This window comes from Silene latifolia, chromosome Y (genome assembly GCF_048544455.1).
Source record: "Silene latifolia isolate original U9 population chromosome Y, ASM4854445v1, whole genome shotgun sequence".
NCBI lineage: Eukaryota > Viridiplantae > Streptophyta > Magnoliopsida > Caryophyllales > Caryophyllaceae > Silene > Silene latifolia.
This window is the reverse complement of record NC_133538.1, coordinates 423,427,845-423,436,921: the sequence shown is the minus strand read 5'-3', so window position 1 is coordinate 423,436,921 and position 9,077 is coordinate 423,427,845.

Sequence of the window (9,077 nt, the reverse complement as noted above, 5' to 3'; positions counted from 1 at the left end):
CTTCAAGTTTTACGAATTGTGGCAACAATCCAAGCAGCTGTTTACTAATGAAAGCAACAGTCGACTTGACTGTTTCTATTACTCTAAGATACTCTACTTTCTCGCTTGTACATTAGATGACACTAAGACTCAATACAATGGGATGATTAACAACTTCAACACTTCTTAATCCATGCTTGATTTAATCATTAATCCTGAAAAGGTAAACTAAGATAGCACAAATCAAATGGGCATGTCATCATCAACCATAAGGAACCCAACAGTCTCACTCTATAATTTGTATAGAATAAGACTTCATACGTCTTGCTTTTAAGGCAAGATTATTGAGTTAGTTATTAGGGTGTTTATATATGCATGGAGAGATTTTTTTAAATAGGTTTAGTGCTCACATGGAGTTCGCTATGTAAGTAATTGAGAGGAGGAATCATTCACTCGTGAATTCTAAAAGTACGAGTTTATACTAACGCAAACTCTAGAGTTTTAGTTGTCTACACATTCTTTTATGCCAACACAAGTTTTACAACAAAACGTTAGTTACTGAGAGTAAACCAAAATTTACCACAAAAAATTACTCTATATTTGATAAGTTTTTTTCAAAAATTATACTTTAATTTCGCTACGAATTTAGTTGTGAAAAACGAAATTACATTGTAATATTGCTAAGAGTTTAACTTGATGAAGTGTAGGTGTAACGACTCTTTTCTTTTGAACTTAATTTCAGTTCAGTTCAACTCTATTTAGTTCAGTTCAGTGGATATATTAGCAGAATTGAACTGAACTAAGCTAAAAATAAATTAGACGTTGGAATACCGCTCTGTTCTTTTCGGCTAAAAAGAGGAGAACTGAAATAAGTTAATTTGTTAGATAATGTGAAAAGGAACTCATACGTTTGACGAGTTAACTTCATGATAGCTTAAAAACAAAGTATGTTAAGTTAACTGCCATTTGCCATTAAAACGATTTTTATAAATTATAGCAAAATCACATGATGAGGTTGAATTTGAGTTTGAACACGATATGGACATCATATCATTTTTTACTTATATTGTAGTTACTTTACTCCAAATAACGAGAACTTAGTGCGTAATTTTACTGTTCTTATTTGTTTCTTTTCAATTTTTTTGACTTTTAGAAAAAAAAATTGATTGAAATGTTTTACGAGTACTTGAGGTAAGAAATGATATTACTTTAGGCCCGTGCATCGCATATTTCATATTATATATATATATATATATATATATATATATATATATATATATATATATATATATATATATATATATATATATATATATATATATTTCTTACTTAAAAGAGGAACTTTTGAAGCGATATTATTGGTTCAAGTTTTGTGAATTATTTAAGATATAAAATATTGAAATAAGATATAATAGTACTCAATTGTAAACTAAAAATTGTTAAATAGTCCAATATCAATATGCATATTTCAGTCCGTATAGAATAGAAGAACAATATTTTGAATCTACGTAGGATAGTGAATTTGACAGCAGACCAATTACGAATCTACATGAGTTGGTATTGAATCCACATGAGCTGTATTGATTGAAAATTGGGTACTAATTATCGATTATCATATATATATGTGTATATATATATATATATATATATATATATATATATATATATATATATATATATATATATATATATATATTCCATCACGTCCATCGGCGCATCACAATTCCCCCTCCCTTGCTTATTATAATTAGCGTTTGTAATATATTAATGTATTATTATTCCATTCGTTTCAAATTATTTGTTTACCTTTAGCGCATTTTTGTTGAGATATATTATTGTGTCCATCTTACATGATCGACACAATAATATATTTCAACAATTTTTCTTTGTTCATTGGCTGATTGCCCCTACCCTTGCTTATTAGTATGTGTGAATCAATGTTTTTATTTATTCATGCCGTTTCCCTTGCTTATTAGCTTTTGTGTATTGATGTATTGATGTATTTAATTTATTTTATTCGTCTTAATTCTTTGTTTACATTTTATATATTATACTAATACCACATTGGCGTTATTGCAGAACACGAACTGGACGCTAGCAGGACTCATAAGAGGCGTTGAATATAGAGGGACTTCAATTCGTTAATTGTTAATAGCGTCGGTGACCTTAAGTGATGATTAGAAGAATGTGTTATTTTTTAATTTTTTTTAAAGGGCTTGTGCCATCAATTTGTTTTGTGGAGCAAATAATGCAGGTTCAGTGCATTCTTATTGATTTAGCCAGTCACCTATTCAAAAAAAAATGAAATAAATATTCAGGTATGTAACTAATGCAAGTCTCTCCTATTCCTTCCCCGATGATGTGAAATATGTCCGTCCACCTCCAGTCCTCCACCAACTTATCTTTGGAAACATTAAAATATAGAGCATAAGATAAATTAGCCAACAATTTTTTGGAAATATAATCCGAATTCCGAAATAAACATACGCATTGTACAATTTACAAGCACTAAGTTTCCAATTTCAAATATGATAGTTCTTCGCTTAAATCTTAGAAACATACAATTTAACACCTATTACGCTTCTGCCGGTTCTACAGTACAACGTTAGATAAATACATGGATCATCTAAACAAAATTTAATAGAGCTGTTTCAAAAAAAAAATTAATAGAGCTGAACTATACTGAACCGAACTTAATGGATCTGATTGGAGTAAGAGTTAATTTAAGACAAGATCTGAACTGAACTGAATGAATCTAAACTAAACCAAACTGAAATGAGTGAAAATTAAGTCAAAAAGAACACAGCCTAATATCACCACTGATGCGAAAAAAATATATAGTTGCTAATTAAAAAGGCCATCTAAGACACTAACCACATGATACTACTTAAAGAGTCACTATATGAAACTACCCGGGCAACGCCCGGGCATGTAATCTAGTATATATACTTAAAAGAGGAACTTTTGGCGATTTTATATATATATATATATATATATATATATATATATATATATATATATATATATATATATATATATATATATATATATAATCAAGTTGAAACGCTCGTGGATGCGCCACGTGTCAACCAAAGACATTAAATACAAGTATTAATTACAGCTGAACATTAAATATAAACATAATAAATGTTGTATAAATCTCAGCAAAATATATTATAATTTAATAAATTTTATTATAAAATTAAATTAAATAATTAGGGTGATTTGATTCTAAATTTATTAAAAAATTATTTTGATACAAATTCTAAAACGTAAATAATTACGTTCATTGCGAAAAATGCTTCAAACTGAGTATAATTTTCATTATATTTATTGAAATATTTTTTATTTGTAGAAATGATTAAAGTGAGTGTCTCATAATGTTTTATGTTTACGTGAAAAGACATTTTGAGAAAGTTATAAAACTTAGTGTGATCCCGTGAATTTTCACAAACACTAAGTTATAAAACTTAGTGTGATCCCGTGAATTTTCAAAAAGACATTTTTGAGAAAGTTATAAAACTTTATATCTATATATAAAGTTGGGTTGCAACAATGTAGATTAGACATGTACTCCCTCCTATTCACTATATTCTTCCCCTTTACTTTTTACCCAATAAATAAGGAAATCAATTTGGACCACACAAAACACACTACCTCCACATGCCATTGAATTTGGACCACACAAATCAACCCAAAAAAGGAAATAGGGAAGAAAACCCAAATAACCGAATATGGAAATAGGGAAGAATACCCTGAATAGGAGGGAGTAGCATGCAAAAGAAAATAAATAATTGGAAATTGGAAATAATATAGTACTTTGAAATATAGTAGGTCGTTAGGTACACAAATTAGTAACTTACTGTAGTATGTAAAGAAAAATGATAAATTGACTAGAAATGAAATGAGGTGTACTAAATTACTACGCACATTCCCAATGTATGATTTATCTTCCGATACTCCATATGAGACTACGAGTATATTATTATGTGCAATATTTTGTTTCAATGTAATGTCAACAAACAATGTTCAACGCACATTTTCCCAATTTTTCATTCAAAAGAGTGGTAGACTCATCATTGAATGTAACTCATATCTTTTTATTGACTACCTTCTCTTCATCCACTTATTTACCCTATAAATTTATTTCTCTCATCAGATTTGAGTCACATCCTTCTTTTTCTCTTTATTTTAAGAAGATTTGCAAAAAGCTTCAAATAAAAACTTAGCATTTACAGTAGTCACATTGATCATTTCCTAAATGTTAAATGTTTTTTATCATTGATTTGAGTATCATCGTCTAAGATCAAGATGATCCATTAAAGAACTTCACCGAACCCGACCTCGCTCCTGGCAAAATGGCTGCCAAATGCATCGGAAATGATAACCCTTTATTTCAAGGAGAAAACTGAAATTGGTCATACTTCCCATGAAAAACAAATACTATACAACTTCAGTTGTTCAATGAATAGCAAAGTGGAATCACACATTCACACATATATGGTGATATTATTAGGTTCAAGTGCAAGATCAACTATGAGTTCAAGTGAGGACAATTCCCTTACTAATATGATTTCGTATTAGTTGTGGATAATTGAATATGTATATATGTGTATGATGATGTTCTCTAAGAATTACAACCAAAAAGGGAAGTTAATGAGATTAGAGGTTTATATTTCCTTATAGTAGAATGAAGGTCAAACTACCAAATTTTCACTTTGTCTTATTTATTCGAAATGCTGCATCCGTTTAGTTATGCATTCTTTCTAAATGTAAAATTTCAATGGGTTCAATGAATAAAGAGTTCTAAACGGCTAACAATTTTGCATAACAAGCGGTATAGTTGTTGAATAAGTTCAAAACAGTTTGAGAAAATGGTGTAAAAACAATCGAGTTGGTGACAGTTATGCCAAAAATAAAAATATGGTGCAACTTTTATTTTATACATCCATGCTTCTTTTCATTAATTATGCTTATTAATTTTTTATATATATATAGGCTTCTTTTCTTTCATTATGCTTACCCAAACTGAGAAAACAAAATCTAATGTATAAAATAGTTGATATTGATACTCCGAACAATTTTACGAATGTTGCCACTATTAGGGACTACTGTATATAGTATGGAGTACTAATGTTTCTATGAGTAACGATTTTCCCTATTTCTTAGAAAAAAAACGAAATGGATGTTCATTACTTCTCAAATGTTCAGAGTCTCTAGGCCTAATCGAATGGTTGTGAATTTACTTAAAAATGAAAAGGGTTAATGAGTAAAATTGGAATATAGTATATAATAATAATAATAATAATAAACATCTTTGTGAGAGCAAATGGACAACAAAAAAAACAGAGAGAATCCTCTTCCCTCATAGCTTTACAATTAGTAATTGTGTATACATTTTCAAGATTTTTAAATGCTCATCGCAATTTTACAAGTGGAGTACAAAAGTAGTGTGTTATACAAATATGTTGAAGTTTCAATGGTTTTTTTCAAAACGTCATTTCTCGCTTTCAAATAGTTGAATTTCCAAATATTAAGAAGTTTACTCAATATGTAATGTTAAATTGGTAAAAAATTTATGTCACAACTGGCGATAAATTGTCTTCATAGAAACTATGGAGAAAATAAAATACTCCCTTCATTCAAATGAATTTCATATATTTTATATTTATATGTGAAGTATATTTTAACAAAATTATAAAATTCATTTGAAAAGAGAGAGTACAAGAGTCAAAATAAGTTAAATAGAGGTGTTTATGCGTAATAAGTTAAATAGTGGTGAGAACCCGATGATTTAATAGAGGTGTTTGTGAGATTTTTATGAGGCTTGGTGTCGTCGACATGTCTTTTTACGTAAACATAAAGCTGTTGAATCGACACCAAGCCTCATAAAAATTCTCATAAACCCGTGAATTTCACGGGTCCCAAACCTAGGTAGAATCCCGTAATAAGTTAAATGTGAGATTTTGATAGCTTTAAATAGTGTGATAACGAGTATGTATGTACACATTGATCGCGAGTGCATTTAAATAATCAAAACAAAAGTAATGATTATAAAATAATATAGAATTATAAACGACATGAAAAAGTAGAAAAAGTGTTATATTTTTCTTTAATATCTTCAATTAAAATATGTATACGTCGAGTATAAATATTGATCATGACTAGCTAAATATTACTTTCAGTTAAATATTTTATATGACATCTTCTAAATACTTTGAAGTTAAACCTTAAAATATATTATTTAAGAAAGTTTAACCTATTTTATTTACAGGTAAACTCTTAAACATCATTTATATATAGTTGTTTAAAAATACAAAAGGTGCAATTCTTATAGATATGCTTGACACATAACACGTGTAAGACACAATGAAAACATTTGAATAAGTTGAGTTTGAACTCTATATGTTTGATACATTAATATCACACGTTATAAATAAAAAACAAAAAATTATATAAAATTATATTCACATTATTTTGAACAAATATTAATTGATTTGGAACATAAAGTATAGTGAAATGATATAATTTGAGAACTTAATGTTGATTGTTGCATTATTCGAATAAATTTTATTTTAATTAATATGATATTTGATCAGTCATAAAATAATTTATAAACATTGATCATACATAATTAATTATCACTTATTAGTTTTAATTAAAACGGTATGTAATTTATTTTAAAACATTGAAGTTAAACCTAAAAAATTAAATTTGAGAAAAATTGATTTATTTTTATTTATAGTTAAAAATATTAAAGGTCATATACAAATTTTGTTATTTTTCTTCAATTATAATAATAAAATTTTAAAACAGGCCGCGCGAAGCGCGGGATACTACCTAGTATATATATATATATATATATATATATATATATATATATATATAAATTATGTGTATAAATAAAAAGACATAATAATGTGTATATTAAAAGATATATAAATTGTGTATAAAAAAAATATCAATCAGATATATACTTTAAAATATTATTATTGATTGATTGATTGATTGATTAAGATGATTAAGATTGGAGGTTACAACTTTATCCTATATGGTTTTCTATTAGCGGCTTGGATTAGAATTTGTATAGAACTAAAATCCTTCGCTTATGAAATTTTCATGCATATACCCTCCCCTATCCCCCTTCTCATATCATGGTTTTTTTTAAATATAATGTGTTATGTATTCCTAATGTGTAAATTTGATGTTTTTAGCCTTATTATTATTATTATTATTATTATTATTATTATGTTTCTTTTTCTATGCAGTTCAAAATCCGGGTATATTCTATGAGGAAAGACAATGCAAAGTCGGAAGATCGAGACTTTCAGTCGGTTTTTGTTCTGATTGTTAAAATACATTGATGTCAAGGTAGTAGGAATCTGCGGATGCAATGACTGTGAAAAGGCGGAAAAGCATATCTACAACTTCTTAATCTGACCCAAGTGTTAGGGTCATGCAACTCATTATATATCTGCACCATCACACCACTTTCACGTTAAAAATTTGTTGTGCGTTTTTCTTTTGCCATGTTTATTTTTGTTTATTGTGATTACTTGATGATTGAGGGTGATTTTAATTATAGGCCTTTTTTTCCACATGAAACATATGTAATCTGACGTGTAATTTTAATCTTTTAATTGCAGGACGTAGTGAATAATATTTGTTGATGCTCATTATAATTATTCGATCTTAAGGTTTGTTTTGGATCCGGTTAATTTCTACATCATTGAGACTTCCATTAGTGTAATCTTTGTTTCTCGGAATTCATCAATTAAATTGAGTTGTGTTTCTGTAAAATTTATGAATGTTTGTATTAACATTTTGTTATCAATCTTTTTGTGGCACAATCTAAATTATCATTTGCATAATGATCAATTTACGGATCATTTAAGATTTTGGTGTTTTTTATATAGATGTAAATTTTTTGGGTTAACTCTATTACTCTATTATGTAAATTGATGATTCAAAATTAATTATAGAGATTAAAAAACAGGCAAAAAGCAATTATTTTAAGTGTCTTAGCTTTGATATTATACATTATCCAACTAATCTGCAACCAAGCAAATGACATCTGATTGATTAGGGCCATTATTACACATACACAAGTACAAGTCTTAGAGTTGGCTGCCAACACAATTTTTAGTCTTTTTTCTAAGTTGCTTAAGTTAAGTTGTTCTCAGTTATCTTCAACAACAGTACACTTCTACGACTTCTACCTAATACGAGTATGATCGTTATTAATTATCCGGTTACTGTTAAAGATGATGAGAAAACTATATAGCCCTTTTATCCCCATGCGAAGAGAAAAGTGGTCCATTTATGTTTAATGAAGCCTTTGTGCGCTAATCTTCTGTAAGGCAATTTGTTACACTTATATAATTGTAAAACGAATTCAAATACAACCTCATTAGTGGTTAAAAATGATTAATAAAAGGTTTGTTTTTACGATAAATTTAAGTAAAATCGCCCTATACAAGCATTTGTGTTCTATTTATTACATGTTGTATGATTGTCTAAACATCCTTTTTTGGTGATGAAAAGCGGTCTCTCCAGCGACGGATCACATATTGTGACGGAGAAAATGTGATCATTTTATGATAAATGTAGTCATTGTCACAAATGATAATTTGTGAAAATTAAATACCATGCATAGGCCGAGAGAATTACAGATGAATAACTGAGAATTAGCCACAATTATTAGTTTAAAGTTCATTGTCATACGAAATTGTATTGTTGTTTAACTTATTTAAGAGTTTTTGTTGTACTTAGTATATAGTTTAATGCATGGTAGTATGGTACCATACAAAAATTTAGAACTTTGTGACAATGGCTACATTTATCATAAACTGATAAATGATGGAGTGACATGACCTAAAAATTTAACTTTTGGATTTTTTTTTTTTTTTGGCAGCAGTAAGAAAAAGGTATCCTTTTTATTTCACCATTGATATGTCGTTGTTTTAAATTTCTAACTCATCTTTTAAGCACAAGAATACCAGATGCTTCTTTGTTTTGTTGTATAATTAGTAGTATGCAATAATTAAGGAATGTTGTTATTACTCGACTAGCTAGCCCGATATTAACGCACCTATCTT